At 38.9% G+C, this 16,740-nt stretch overlaps 1 protein-coding gene across 2 annotated transcripts in view; it reads right to left on the bottom strand.

The window, feature by feature from the left end:
* Window positions 1-16,740, bottom strand: part of PDZRN4 (PDZ domain containing ring finger 4) — a 421,629-nt gene that overhangs the window by 121,773 nt on the left and 283,116 nt on the right. The gene's annotated exons all lie outside the window — the stretch shown is intronic.

Genomic DNA, 16,740 nt, shown 5'->3' on the forward strand with positions numbered 1-16,740 from the left:
GACAGAAAACATACTGATGAGGTGACCGGGGCAGCACAGAATTCAACAATATGGCCCGGGCAACATTTAGTAAGTGAAACTACGTCGCCACATAATTTGGTATTAGCACTCAGCAAAATCAGTCTCCAGACACAATTTATCACATTTCCACAGGTCAGACTTGCAAAGTCACATTCTCAAAATATGCTCCAATGACACTGTTAATTCAAGAAAATGATTTAAACTAGCCACAAAGTAGGTAACGACGAGAAGAATACTCCAACCTTATGGAACCTGACCTTGTTTCTTAAGTGATTGAAATTCCTTTGGGGGAAACATTTTTTATAGCCCAGAAATTATGTCCACATATTACAAGATGAATTGATGCATGCAGTGGAAACTTGCCCTGCACCATGCTCCCCGCTGCAGGACTGAGGCACACATTTCCCCGCATTGGCTGCTGTAGGCTCATAGCGTTTTCCACTCTGGGAACAAAAGCCAAGGGCAATGACATCCAAAGATTGGACAGTGCAGGAGTGCAAAGGCATAGCTGCTCTACCGTGCTTGGGGACAACTCTGAAGCGCCATCCCAGCTTCAGTGCTCGCTAATACACTAAGGGTTTTGAAAGAATAACAAAACCAACCCATTGCCCACGAGAGGATTCCGATTCATAGCAACCCTATAGGACAGAGAAACCCCACAGGGTTTTCAAGGCTATAAATCTTCATAGAAGCAGACTGCCACATCTTTCTCCCACAGAGTAGCTGGTGGGTTCGAACCACCGACCTTTTGGTTAGTAGCCGAGCACTTTAACCACTGTGCCACCAGGGCTCCTTTTTGAAAGAAGAGCACTTCATAATTATTTCTCACATTACTGTACATGATTTATGGGACAGAATCCTAAGATGGGAGAAGAGTTTGAAGGGAGGTTCATATCCCCTCTGTTGAGCTGAGGCCTCTGCCGCAAGGGATTGGAAAATTAATCACATTTCTACTTTTTCCTCTGCCCAGTCCTACTGCCTTCCTTCCCACACAACTGTAATTCCTGGAGCACTCACCAATAAGCTTGGTTCATTTAATTCTCTGTCTCAGAGCCTCTTTCTGGGGTCAGTTAACCTAAACCCTCTGCCGTTGAGTTGATTCTGACTCATAGTGACCCTATAGGACTGAGTAAACTGCACCATAGGGTCTCCAAGGCTGTAAATCTTTACGGAAGCAGACTGCCACATCTATCTCCTGTGGAGTGGCTGATGGGTTTGAATTGCCCACTTAACCTAAGTCAGTATGCATAATAAAAATACTGATTTTATTTGCAGCAAGTTATGATAATTTAAATACTGGGCCAAATTTAATAATTACAGACATTCAAGTTCACAATTAGTAAGAAATATAATATTAGTTGATTAGGACTTCCACAAACAAGTTTTTTTTTCTGACCTCTTAAATTTTTTTAACATATTATGTTTAATAGTTTAAGCACTTTTTAAAACATATTATGTGTAATACTTGAATAGTTAAAACATGGTATTAAACATATTATGGAAACCAAGAGTTTGAGTACTTAAACGATTTTAGTGGGCCCTATATAAGGCATAGGAAACTCTGGCAGCGTAGTGGTTAAGATTTCGGCTGCCAACCGAAAGGTCAGCAATTTGAATCCACCAGGCGCTCCTTGGAAACCCTACAGGGCAGTTCTACTCTGTCCTATGGGGTCGCTATGAGTTGGAATCGATTCAACAGCAACGAGGTTTGTTTTTTTTTTTGTTATATAAGGCATGATGGTTTTCTTTTTTAAAGGATTCAAGGCAACATTAGCCATTATATGACCACACATTGGTTACCACTTATGAAAACTATGGATATTAAAAAAAATTTAATGGATATTCTCCTAAAGTCTTATTAAGTATTGTTTGGCCTTTTCTTCACTAGAAGAAAGCAATACTTTATTACAGGATACTAAAAAACAAAACTAAACGTATTTGAAAAATATCAACAAGAGATTCTACATATTTTTGTGATTTATGAAACGCAGATAATATTGGCTAGAAAGCTGTGAGTACTTCAAAGCTCTCAAAACTAACTTCAAAGTGAGGTGCCTTTACAATTATTTTCTGGCTGTTGTGAAAAATGAGCACCAGATATTTGCGGTGGGAGAAAGAAGAGGAAGGCACTCTGGAGCAGTCTTTAGCACACTGGTAACATCCTTACTGGGTGTTCTCAATGACACCAGTATGAGGCATGGTGGTCACATTCATCAGTCACAAAGTGTCAATTATTCAGCCAGAAAATGGTAACCCACCAAGAAGACCATTTTATGAATGTCATTTCAGATCAAAATGGGGGGAAGGAGGCTATTTATACGTGCCATTTGCTTTAAATGCTTTTATAACTTGTTTTTATCAATTACGAAAACACAATTTAATTTTTCTGAAATCTAAGACCTAGTTACTTTGCTTTCAAGAGATTGGAATGACAGTATCAAAGTCTTCTAAGGCAACTTCAGTATAAATGAATATTTAACTTAATTTTAACAACTTTTTAGACTAGTTAGTATCCAAACGGATCCAGAAAACCTGAAAATTCCTGAATTCTCTGGAAGAGAATTGATGAGCCAGATTCCACTTAAATATATGTGTAAATAATCTACTGTGCATATTCACATCATACATACCAAAACCAAACCAAACCCATTGCTGTCCAGTCAATTCAGATTCATAGCGACCCTACAGGACAGAATAGAACTGCCCCATAGGGTTTCCAAGGAGCGACTGGTGGATTTGAACTGCTGACCTTGTGGTTATCAGCCGAGCTCTTAACCACTAAACCACCAGGGCTCCATATCATACATATAAACCTATAATTTGTATATGTTTGCTAAGGTTACTGAACAAAACATCCAGTGAAATATGATTATACTGAATGGGATATTGCCTTTCTCTCAATTCTACTAACTTCACTAAATATAATATGGTGCAATTCCAAAAAACTTTAAAAATTTATTTACTTAATTTTTACAAATTCTTGAAGGTTGAATAATTTACATACAGGTAGAGGCACAATCCTTATATATAGTTTTTAAAATGCCGACAATAAGCAAGGCAGTAAAAAATGCCCTCCCTTCCTCCCCCTCTCCTTCTTCAGATTTCCCCAGGATCTGGACAAAATTCTAGTGTGATTTGGAAAATATGCTTGACTTTTTGGTCCCAGTTCAGAGCTAATTTCCATAAGAGTGGGCAATTAATCTTGGCTTAAGAAGAATGTTTTTCAAATTTCAAAAACTTAAACTCTGCCCTCTTTGAGTTTTGTATCTCAAGTTATCCCCGGGCTGCTGAGTTAGATAAAACAAAAAACCAAACCCATTGCTGTTGAGTCGATTCCGACTCATAGTAACCCTATAGGACAGAGTAGAACTGCCCCATAGGGTTTCAAAGGAGTGACTGGTGGAATCAAACTGCCTACCTTTTGGTTAGCAGCTGTCATGGATTGAATTGTGTCCCCCCAAAATATCTGTCAGCTCGGCTAGGTCATGATTCCCAGTATTGTATGACTGTGTAATCTGATGTGATTTCCTTACATGTTGTAAACTCTATCACTATGATAAGGTTATATGTGATTTCCTTATGTATTGTAAACTCTGTTCTATGATGAAGTTATACTGATGAGGTCTACAAGATTGGATAGTGTCTTAATGCAATCTCTTTTGAGATATAAAAGAGAGAAGCGAGCAGAGACACATGGGAACCTCATACCACCAAGAAAGCAGTGCCAGGAGCAGAGTGCATCCTTTGGACCTGAGGTTCCTGCACAGAGAAGCTCCTAGACCAAGGGAAGATTGATGACGTGGACCTTCCTCCAAAGCCAACAGAGAAAGCGTTCCCCTGGAGCTGACACACTGAATTTGGACTTGTAGCCTACTGGACTGTGAGAGAATAAATTTCTCTTTGTTAAAACCAGCCACTTGTGGTATTTCTGTTACAGCAGCACTAGATAACTAAGACAGCAGCCGAGCTCTTAACCACTGTGCCACCAGGGCTGAGTTAGATAGCATCTCTTAAAAGCTTCACTGATACTGGGTATTTGAGGGTAGATTATCTTTACTCTCTTTATATTCAGCATGGCTGGAAGAATAGCCTAGACTTTACAAGAAATACTGATAATATAAGCAAAAGAAGTATGCTTTAAAACTATTGGAAAAATTTATTCTTAGTATATGATTGAATTGGACTTGATTTTATTTAGAGCTTAAAATTTTAAAAATGATGTTTATGGTTTTCTTAGGTTACTCTTTCATTTATATGATCTTAAGTGAGATATTTGCATCTTCCAGTATATTCTACAATTATCACCTTAAAGTCTTTGCATACTAAAGATGAGCTTATATAAAATAAGTAGTTTAACAATTTAGCCATACTTTACTACTATTTTAATAATGGATATAAATCACACAAAATAAAAAGATATATTAAGCAGTTCTTACACAAAATATCTAATTCAACTTTATAGCACAGAAGGCAGCAAAGAAACATGACAGTTACTTATCAATAATCAATTCATCACACACAGCATTGTTTGGCTTCATACAATGTATATATAGCATGTTCTACATAAGATAACTAATTTTAATTTTCATTTATATGATAGCCAATCATCATCACCATGACATTTCATGACACTTTGTTCACCTCTATTTCTCATCAGACTAATGTTGTATCTTGCACTATAGTTATTTGTGTAGAAGTATATTGCTGAAGCCTGATGGACAGTAAACTCCTTGAGGGCAGAGATCCTATTTTATTCTTCTTTGGTATCATTTTCATCATACTACTCTGCAGACAGAATTCATTTTTCATCTAGTCATTCATTCTTCACTCAAGAACCATCTATATGGATTATTGGGGTAGAGGCTGAGGATGCAGATTGAAGACGAGGTTTTTGCCCTCTAGAGGTTCAGAGACCAGTGAAAATCATAAGCCAGTTAACTAAGAAACAATACCCATTTGGTATGTGCTATGATACAGGTAGGCATGGGATACCCTGGAAAGGGAAAGGAGGGAGTCTACTTAAGCATAAGGACTCTGGGAAGACTTCTTGGGAAGGTGATACTTGACCCAACGTTTAAGAAGGACTACAAGTTAGTCATGGGAACAGTGGTGGTTCAGTTCAGTGGTAGAATTCTCACCTTCCATGTGAGTCCTGGGTTCAATTCCTGGCCAATGCACTTCATGCCCAGTTACTTCTCGTCTGTCAGTGGAGGCTTGCATGTTGTTATGATGCTGAACAGATTTCAGCAGAGCTTCCAGACTAAGTTGGGTGAAATGCCTGGTGATCTACTTCTGAAAATCAACCAATGAAAACTCTATAGATCACAAAAGTCTGATCCACAACCAATCATGGGGATGGCCCAAGATAGAGCAGTATTTCATTCCACTATGCATGGGGTCACCATGAGTCACTGGCCGACTTGATGGCAGCTAACAACATCAACAACATGGTACTCAGATGGAGAAAAATGAGGAAATTCTAGTAATTTGTGGATAATTGTGGAGTCCTTAAAGGGAGCGGGGCATCAGGTAGTATAATAAAATGAGCACGGACTTTGGAATGTGGCAGATCCTTGTTTGAATTCCAGGTGCACCTTGTCACATTACTGACAATGTGAATTTGTTTCTTGATTGCTTTGAGCCTTGGTTTTCTCATCCGTGAAATGGTGACAATATTACCTATCTCACGGGGTCATTGTTAGACTTAAATGAGATCATAACCACAAAGGTTACTGCTTATTTCAGGCCTGTGATGTGTTGTTATTAGTTGCCATAGAATTGCTTCCAACTCATGGCGACCCCTTGTGTGCAGAGTAGGACTGTGCTTCATAAGAGTTTCAAGGCTGGGATCTTTCAGAAGCAGTTCACCAGGCCTGTCTTCTGAGGTACCTCTGGGTGAGTTCAAACCCCAATCTTTTCACTAGTAGTCAAGTGCTTAACCATTTGCTCCACCCAAGGACTTTGTGATGTGTTAAGCCCTTTAAATATATTATCTCATTTAATCTTCAACAAACCACTTCAAGGTTGATATTAATTAATAAGACAAAGACTCAGTGAGGTTAATTAACTAGCTCACAGTCAGAGAGGAAATAAGTGGTGTTATTGTTTGATTCCAAAGTCTTTGTTTTACCTCTATGCACAGTGCCTCTCCTGCGTATCGTACGTGCCTGGTGTTTAGTACGCACTCACCAAACATTACTATCCCATGTGCCATGTTAAGAAACCTTTTTCACTATCTGCCATGTTGTCTTGACACTGAGGTTCCCAACTCCACTGGTAAAACCAATTTCAAACATTATATATATGTTCCACTATGGAAATACACAGCACACTTAAATACAGGAGTGAATAGCAAAAATTTGTCTATTTCCAGTCAATTTAGAATGACTGCATGGCTGTGCCCCTTTAAACAAAGTTACAAGCAAACAATATCTACACATATTTTATGATTTAAACTGACTTCAGTCTGTATTTGATTGTATCCTTAGTGTTTACAGTGGCCTGCAAAGACAATGCACTTTCAAGCCCATTAATTTCTGCTTGTAGATAAAGACCCTCAAATGTCCTCATCCCATCTCCGCTTCAATCAGGCTGGTCTTCCCATTTTTTCCCCCAGATACATTCTGTAAGTCTTATTTCTATGTTTTCCTTTTACAGTACATGTTGGATACCAAATACATTACCTTCAACTTACCTAGGCCTTTCCAAATAATAATCACCTTCAATCTGTTTCATGAAGCCTCTTAAACTATTTCTACTCATACAGCACTGTCCTTTCTCTGCAATGTCCACTTAATGTCATACATTTCCACATTTGTTTTCTAATTGCTTCCTGATACCACACTCCTTGAAGACTGACTTCTTAGTTTATGCTTCTTTTGTGTCCTCTGTTAGTATCTAGCAGAGTACTGAGCATAAAGTAGGTGTAGAGTAATTTTTTGTGGTTATTCAATGAGAGGAGCCCTGGTGGTGCAGTGGTTAAGAGCTACGGCTGCTAACCAGCAGGTCGGCAGTTCAAATCCACCAGCTGCTCCTTGGAAACTCTATGGGGCAGTTCTACTCTGCCTATAGGGTCACTATGAGCCCGAATCGACTCAAGGCAATGGTTTTTAGTCAATGAGAAATACTCTTTCACAAACTTTCCTTTCCTTTTAAAAATATTAACATCTGAATTCTACCATGATTCAGTTATAGTAAAACACTACTATCACCGATCACAGTAGTGGGCTTTCATCTATGGATTTACTATTTTTTAAACCATACTAAGTATTTTAGAAATTCTCTTTGTTCACATATCCTTGGAGGGTCATTTATTTATTTATTAATTTTAATAAAGGTAAGAGAAACAGACCCTTAAGAGGTTTGGGAGTGAGAGCTTAGTTCAGAAAAATCTAATTTTCACTGAGATGAGAGCAAGCTTCTAAAATGCTACATAAAGCAGAAGGGGGAAAAAAAAAAAGCTTCACAAGGACCCAAACAACCATAGAGCGAGATTTACAGCTTGTTACAGAATGGCACAAATTAGCAATTAGATGTTATATGTCGAAACACAGGGGAATATGGGGCTGCTACCTTTTAAGCTTTTTGTTGAAGGAAACAATGAACTCTTCATAATAACCTTTTTGAAGCTGTTATTCCACACTGAGCATGACAGAATGAAGAAATAAGAAATGGATACAGCTGGCAGAGACGTGGAGATGGGACAGGTTATGTTGATGACTTAGGAAATGTTTCATTTAGATGTGAAAAACACAGCTGTACTTGAATTATCTAGAATTTGACATCTGAAGACAAAATTATCACTCAGTGGTACTAAAACCCTCCAGACTAACAAGAAGGAGGCATTTCTTAAGAATAACACCTAAACATCTTATCTAAGATAGATAATAGTTGCGAGAAAACTATCTGCAAAAGACTAAACAATTGAGACAGACCCCATTCTGGGCACCCTGCTCACCTTTCCCCCATGAAATACAAATATTTCAAGAGCAGGGATCAATGAATCCTTTATAGAACCACAATCTAGGGACAACTCCTTGAGTACCTAGTGATTTAATTCTTGTGACTTTCTTAATTATTTAATTAGACTGATTGAATACCAAGTAAGTGACTTGTGAAAACCCTATATATGGAAGCCTGCTTACATAAAATGAATGTACTGGACAGCGATTGACTACTGTGGAAGGATTTTTCACTATGAATTAATCTGCAGAAACAGTTACTTTTGTAAGTTAAGAAGCCACTTTGTGCTAAAGATATAAGGCTCATTTGTTACTATCTAGTATGACTGGAGACACATAACAAATGTGTATATGTTAAGTAATTATGTAAATCAGATGAAGTATTTTAAAAATATTTTCAACAAAAATTGAAATTAAAGAATTTTCTAATCAAATTATCCTACTTAACTAGCAAATTCAGATGAGGTGAAGAGTCAAATGTCTCAGCATATCTATTAGCTAAGTTTTCAGCAACACATCTCCTATGTGTATATTATGGAGGCAGTGAAAATGTTTTTCTACAGTATTTCATATAAATGGACAGATGTGTGATTAGAGATGGCAGGCCTTCTCCTAGGTCTAGATCAATTAAATGAATGGTGAAATATAAAGCAATTAGATGTACACATTTTAACAAAACATGTCATCCTCTGGTCCTTCTAGTAGGGAAAGCACCTCACTTCTTGTTGGTTTGGTGCCATTGAGTTGATTCTGACTTATAATGACCCAATGTGACAGAGTAGAGCTTCCCTATAGGTTTTTCTTGGCTGCAGTCTTTAGAGAACCAGATCACCAGGTCTTTCTCCTGAGGAGCAGCTGAGTAGGTTTAAGCCACCAACCTTTCAGTTAGCAGCCAGGCACTTAACTATTGTGCCATCAGGGCCCCTTTCTTCACTATTAAACCTACCTAAATGGTTTATAATAATTAAAAAAAATACTTAGGCTTACAAAAAAAAATTGCATAACAAAAACACCGTAACATTTAAAGTTTTCTTCAAAAGTCTTGGATAAGGGACATTCGAGCCAAATGATATGTTTTATTTTTAAATCACTAGGGGTCCCTGGCTGTCACAGAGGATTAAGTGACCAGCTACTAACTGAAATGGTGGTGGTGTGAATCCACCCAGAGGTGCCTTGGAAGAAAGGTTTGCCTCGCAAAGGTCACAGCCATGAAAACCCCATGTAGCACAGTTCTACTCTGAAACCCATGGGGTCGCCAAAAGTCAGAATCAACTCGATAGCAACTGGTTTATATTATCACCTCTATCTAAACAACATGGCAAACATGGCTCAAAATACAAAATTAATTTATCTTACTTTTTAAAGTAAAAGATGACTTTTATTTTTAATATTCTCAATTTTAAGTAATTTTGTATTCTCCAAAGAAGGCCTGAGAAAAGCTGAACCCCAAATGTTGCAGTAACTGTATTTTTGATAACCTGTCCTATCTCAGAGAAACTTCTCGAAAGTGCCACTGATCTTCTCTTTGAATGCACCACTTTTGGATTTTGCCCACATTTCTGCACTGAAGTGCTCTGTAATGTTCATCCTTGACCTCTACCAAGACTGGGTTCTCCAGGAATCAGAACTTGAGACAGAGTTTAGTGTACATAATGTTTATTAAGGAGTGTCCTCAGGATGAACATCTGTGAAAGGACAGGAAGGAATCAGGATTGGCAGGCGAAAGTGAACTGTGATGCAGGCCCAAGGACAGCTACAGGGAGCTCTAGAGCAAGAAGGGTTCTCAGAGTTTTCTCTGAGATGGCCAGGCCCCTATACACCTGCATCCTCCTGGGAAGGGAAATGATTTTAGGTGAGGTGGTGCTCTGTAGCTAAGGAAGTCCTGAAGAGCTCAAGCTCAAGCAAGGCTGTCTGCTGACAGCACTCCCACCAGCTGGGGCAACACATCTGTCATGGATTGAATTGTGTCCCCCCAAAATATCTGTCAACTTGGCTAGGTCATGATCCCCGGTACTGTATGATTATTTACCATTTTACCATCTGATGTGATTTCCCTATGTATTGTAAACTCTATCACTATGATGTAATAAGATGGATTAGTGGCAGTTATACTGATGAGGTCTACAAGATTAGATAATGTCTTAAGCCAGTCTCTTTTGAGATACTAAAGAGAGACGCAAGCAGAAACACACGGGGACCTCATACCACCAAAAAAGCAGTGCTGGGAACAGAGTGTGCCCTTTGGTCCTGAGGTTCCTGCACTAAGATGCTCCCAGACCAAGGGAAGACTGATGACAAAGACCTTCCTCCAGAGCCAACAGAGAAAGCCTTCCCCTGGAGCTGATGCTCTGAATTTGGACTTGTAATCTAGTAGACTGTGAGAGAATAAATTTCTCTTTTTTGAAGCCTTCCATTTGTGGTATGTCTGTTATAGCAGCACTAGATGACTAAGACAATGTCCTTCCTGAGGAAGGAGCTGAGTAGCACATCAGATATTTTCAAATCCAAAACAAACTGCAGTTCTTATTAGATGCTCTAGTTCCTTTGACCACACTGGCCACTCGCTTTTTAAAATTGTCTCCTCTTGGCTTCTCCTACAACTTTCTACTTATTCTCCTTCTTGATCTATAGCAATTGTAGTTCTCCTTTCTTCCTTTTCTTTTGCCCTTTTCTCAAGATTGCATCCTTGGCTTACGACTCTCTTCAGTTTTTAGATTTTCTCTTCACTGTTTACATTTTCTTGGATGATCTCATCCAACAAACACAGATATGCCAAATTTTTGTTTTGAACATTCACTATTCTGCTGCCTGCCAGACATCACTTTGGTAGCCCATAAGTGAACTCAATAGCCTTTTGTCCCTTCTCTAGAATCATTTCCTTTGTCTTATTTCCTCCCTCTGCAAATTTCACCAAATCTACTCAGTCTCACAAGCCAAAAACCTATTGAATTTTCCTCCTAATGAGTCTCAATTTTGTCCTACATTTACATTCTGTCTACCACTAACTTATACTTTGCAATAGCTTCCTAATAGGTCTCCCTCCTTGTCATCTTACGAAAGCACAACATCCCCCAACTCAACTCAAGCCCAATCATTCCCAAAGACACCCCATAGCCAAATTTACACTCTATTATCAGTCTTCTCTCTCTCAAATAAAACAAACACAACACAATAAAACACAAAACCTGACTACTGCACAGCCTAAAATCATCAAATCGCTCCCTTTTGCCTAGAGGTTTAAGTCCAATCTCTGAATCAAAGCATGAGCCACTCTCAGGGATCTGGTCTTGCCCACTTCTTGGGCCATGTCTTACAAGCCAACCTTCCACTTCAGGCTTTAGTAACGCTTACCACTTACAGTTGCCCTCCCCAAACACATTCACACCTCTGCCTGTTTCCCCCTCCATGGACTTCTTTTCCCTTCCATCTGTTGGTTTCTTCTCCCTCATCCTGCCCACACCCCATCATGTTAGCACTTTTGCACTTGCATAGTGAGCGGTCAACGTCTCTCTTGATTCAATGCTTTCATTTCCCATAGTATGTGCAAATTCTCTGTTTATGTGTCTATCTTCTACTACACTGTGAGTTTCTAAAAAGCAAAGACTGTCACATTTGTCTTTGCATTCCCCCTGGCACATACTGGACAATCAGAGCTTACTGAAAGTTTACTAAACTGGATGTCTAGAATTTTACAGCAACTGCTGACAAAAGCAAGGCATTATTATGATGTGTCCTCATTTGCTCTTCTGATAGTAGAGAATGGACACTCATTCAGACACATGAAAATAAATGGGGATTTATTGTTAAGAATGTATTGTATTTTTACACAAATAATGCGCACCTTCTACATTTGTTTGCCAACCTCCCTCTCCTCCATGAAGTATTTTCGTAAGTGCCCTATGCTGATTTTTTTACAGCAACATGTTAAAAAATTGGCATAGTGGCACTTACGAAAATACCTTACGGTGGGAAGGCACGGTTGGCAAACAAATGTAGAAGGTGCGCCTTATTTGTGTAAAAAGATGGTATTGGAACTGGGAAAATGAGGCCACTCTGAGAACCTGCTACTTATTTTTTATGCTTTTCTTTCTCATAACCTATGTGCTTTTTTCCCTCAGGTGTGTCTGATTCTTGAGGTAGGTCTAATCCTCATAAATTTGGTGAACCACAAACCCCCAAGCTCCCAGCTCTACTTAAAGACTCCTCTCTCTCTGCATTCCTCTGCATCCTAGTCCCATTGCTAATAGCCTACATTCCAATATAAATTCCTGAGACTGAAAAAATCTAATTGAACTCTCAACTTTATGCACCACATCCCTATCCTTGATTTAATAAGCTCTTAGGTGTGGGGTAGAGAGGAAAGCAGTGATGTGATCCTTAACCAGAGGCTGTAGACAGGTTAGCTTAACTTTAAAGAGGCTGTGGACTTGAAAGTCATTGTAGAAAGTCTTAATGAGTATCTGCTGGTGGGGCTGTGGGTTAAAAGACAATCAAGTCCCCTACCCAGCCTTCAAAAGCCTGCAATTCAGTCACAAACTAGACAGAGGAATATGCAAAAGGAACTCTAAAAAGTATAAGCAAAATGCTGTAAGATCCCAAAGGTGGAAGAGATTAATTTTTTAATCAATAAGTGCAGAAAGCTCTCAGCCCAAGGAGGCATCTGAGCCAAAGGGACAGGATTCGTACAGCTAGAGATGAAAGAAATAGACAGTGGTGGGGATGGATGTAGAGAACATTTCAGAGAGGATGAAGGAAAGGACCTAAGCTACAAGAGTCCAAGCTGAAAGGCCAGCTTAAGGACAAAAGTAAAAACATGAGTTTGGAGGGATCATAAACTACATTGGAAGAGGGGAAAGAAAGAAAGCCAGAAAGGCACCTAGGTCAGCTCAGGAAGGCCTTGAATACTGGAATAAGGAATTTGTACTTCATTTTATAGTAATTGGGAGCCATTGAATACTTTCTAGAAGTATTATTCCAGCAGGACTAGTCAGGGTGGACCAGCACACTGACCAATTCTAAGTGGGGAAGCCATTAGAATGTTCTTGCTGTGATATCAAAGAGAGTTAATGAAAGGAAGTGTGATTGTGGGAAGGAAGGAATTGGTGCTGGGGAACGTGCAGAAGTAAAATAACTAGGACGGCAACTGTGTATATGAATAAGTTAGAAATGTCCATACTAATTCAGTGGTTTTGAGTTTTGTTGACAGCAAGAAAGAGGATGGTACCTTCAGCAGCACTAAAGGACATGGGAAAAGAACGATATTTGGGGAGAGAAGGCTAAGAGATTGAATTGGGTTTAGACAGTATGAGACAAAATAAATTTTTGAGGGATATCTCCTAGAGAAGGGCGATTACATGAGATTCAAGAAACTCATTGTTCCCAATAGAGGAGACTTTAACATATTTGGAAACCATGGGAAGGAACGGAAAGGAAAGGTTTTTGTGAGATTTAGATAAGATGATGCTTAGAAGAAAAGCACTCAGCACAGTGCCTGGTATACAGTAGCTGCTTAGTGTGAGCTGCTGTCAATACTGTAATTCTTATTGTTGTTCTTTTCAGTGCAGCTTCTGTTTCAGTTTATGTTACTAATTCATGAAGGCAGGTGGTGGGGAGACCTTTTAGCTGCGCCAAACCATTCCAATTCATAGGAAATTCTGTGTTTGGCAACAGTATCCACTTAGAAGAGAACAGCCGGCACAGCAATGCCGTTGCCTGGAGCACTAGCACTATTCCTGCTTTTCCTGAGACTGAAGGCAATTTCTTTTTTCTAATTTGGCAGATGAGTAAAAACCAGAATCTTTAAATCACATTGCAGAATTTTAACAAAATCCTAGGAACAGTTTTAGGTTAACAGTAATGAACTTTTTAATACTTTCCCCCCAATTTTAGCACTTTAATTAACAGCAATGAACATTCCATTTAATTTTCATCATTTAATCAATCATAAAATTACATTTATGTGTGGAAAAAAAAAAACAAGCAAAGAAGTCACTATATTTAGATATCCCTATGTAATCTCACTCAGAAGTACTAGGTCAGAAATGCCTACGAAGCTACTATAGCTCACTGATACTCTCTTGCTCCAGGTGGCTGTTTAATCAAATTAACATGAAACAGACAATTCAGTTAGTGTCAACAGAAGGGCATTGTTCCAATCACCCATTTATTAATTCTTCAGAGGTTAATAAATAGTTTGTAAAAAACAAATAAATCACTGTAGATAAGAGTTGTGTCCCTGGCACATATAAAAGTTAAGAGATACATAAAGATGCTTGAAAACTGCTTGGTGTGAAGGTTACTAGACCTACACACACCCTAGATTCTTGCATCTGTGTGCATACTGGAGTCTGATTGGCCCAACTCCATCTGAAAATAATTTTCTGGAGGTGACATTACATCTCTTCTGCCAACTGAAAGTATAGCTCGCCTATAGGAGCACAAAATATCAACAAAACAATACACTTGCCCTCATTTCACTCCTAACCACATCATTCTGATTGTTTCACTAGACTTGAGAGAGAGCACATTTGCTTTTGTTCACTGCAGTTCGAAACCTGAAACTGTATTCTACTTGGGCCATATTATCAGCAAGCCAAATCTGGAAAGGAAACATGAGAAAGTTCAATATCATAAAGATTCTACTATAGGGAAATAAACATTTTACTCTGGGTCATGCATTTAGTATTCACTGCCAATCTGATGGAGCCCGGTGGTGTAGTGGTTAAGAACTCGGCTGCTAACCAAAAGGTCGGCAGTTCAAATCCACCAGTTGCTCCTTGGAAACCCTGTGGGGTAGTTCTACTCTGTCCTGTAGGGTCACTATGAGTTAGAATCGACTGGACGGCACCTAACAGCAAACAACAGCCAATCTTAAAATATCACACCCCCGGTACACTTTAATTTGCCTTAACTCTTAAGAAATGATAACAAAAGAAACAAAAACGCAGGTGACCTGAGAATGACAAGTCTATAAATAAATAAGATTTGGGCAGTCAGGTGTTAATGTTTGTGTGGTCTAATTCTTCATTATAACATATCAGCTAGAAATACTCAGGCTTCCAATCTCAAATCACTCCTGTAAATAGTATCCTCTCTTATGGGGGCAGCTATGTGTCTTCCTGAACACCTGGTTAAGAGCATGCTCACTTTCATGTATGCTCTGAGATGCCTCTCCTCCAAATAAAAATAGAAACTAGTTTGCAGCACAACACGGGGGCTCCAGTGGCATTAGATGAGCCTATCACTGGTTCCCTTTGATATCTTATCTATTCCATTAGCTCAATAAAATAGAACGCAAAGCTGGGGAAAAACTGTAGGAGGGCTCCCCTTGGAAAACAAATACAAGACCTTTAAGCTGGGGTTTTAACTTATCTAATAAAAGCCAGCTAAATGGAGCCTAATACCTCATTTTTCACCACCTTTATTAAACACCATAAGTACTGCAACTCAGTAGTAGGAAAAATAAATATATGGAGGAGTACAGGTAGAGGCAATTAGGAAGGAGTGTGGCTGATCTATCTTCTCAAGATTTAGGAGGCACTTAAAGGCAAAACTCACAGACAAGCGTTTTGAAAACCCACAACAAAGGCTCCTGCTCCTTTGCAAGTACAGTAGTTCTTTCTGGATGTGGCAATACTGCTTTATTTCTTAGAATACAAACAGCTTAAGCTAGGCATAATCAGGGGGGACGCCACCCACCACTTCCTTCATATTATATTTTTATATCAGTTTAGTAATTGAGAGAAAAAGATTGTTTAATCCACGCCCTTGCTCCTCCACCGCCCAGAGAACAATACTAGAACTCCAACTCCAACAACCAAACTAAAGGCAAGTGTTCCACCTACAGACTGTTTCCTTGAGTCAAAGTAGATGAGAGCTTATCTAGGAAAGGAATATTAGGTTAGCCTATCCTTGCAAGTTTGTCGTTTAAAGAAAAATGAAGCAAAAGGTATTGCCCCTGGTGTAATTAACAATATTAATCTTCTTTTCCTCTCTAAGGTGATAAAGGAGTCATTTTTATATTTAATTAATGCAGAGGATCGTTTTGGAAACTGGCTAATGAGCCTCTGATCACATTACCATGAAAACGTGCATTAACATTGCAACTGAGGAGGCTGTTTCATGTGTAGCAAATCCACTTTGTAATTAGCCCACTGTGAAATGAATCACATCAGGGGGACTTCTGAGGGAACCGGGAGGCAGTGGGCACTTCGCTACTGCTGTGCCCATAGACCACCAACATCCCAAACATTGCCTTTCATCAGCAAAATTGTCTAAAAACAAAAGTAGTAGCATGTCACATCTGTACCTACTGGGAGAAGGGAGGAATAAACTTTATTTTGCCAGACAAGAAATTTGGCCTTGATCACACATCCCCCAGGGAAGTCTGCCAAATTGAAAGGTGATTTTTTAAATAGAATTCTATCAAAACTATGAAGGCTGAGGATATTATTTTCTTCATTTTATTCTGAGAAGCCCCGAAATATACATTAAAGACATATCTAAATTTATATACTTTTTTCCTAGGTCTCATGCAGATATTATGACAAGCTTCTGAAATTAATTTCTAGTGCTAAACAGACAAAAAATTATAAAAAGTATGCAAGAACAAGTGGTAGGAAAATTCCTTTATCTCCTTTCTAAGGCAGGACATAGCATATATTTTCCCTCAAGTAATACAAATACATCAGGTCTTCCTCTTAAAACCAAAGCAAAGATTCCTAGTTAATCAAATAATTCCTCTTGCTAACAAGATTTG

This window comes from Trichechus manatus, unplaced genomic scaffold (genome assembly GCF_000243295.1).
Source record: "Trichechus manatus latirostris isolate Lorelei unplaced genomic scaffold, TriManLat1.0 scaffold00123, whole genome shotgun sequence".
NCBI lineage: Eukaryota > Metazoa > Chordata > Mammalia > Sirenia > Trichechidae > Trichechus > Trichechus manatus.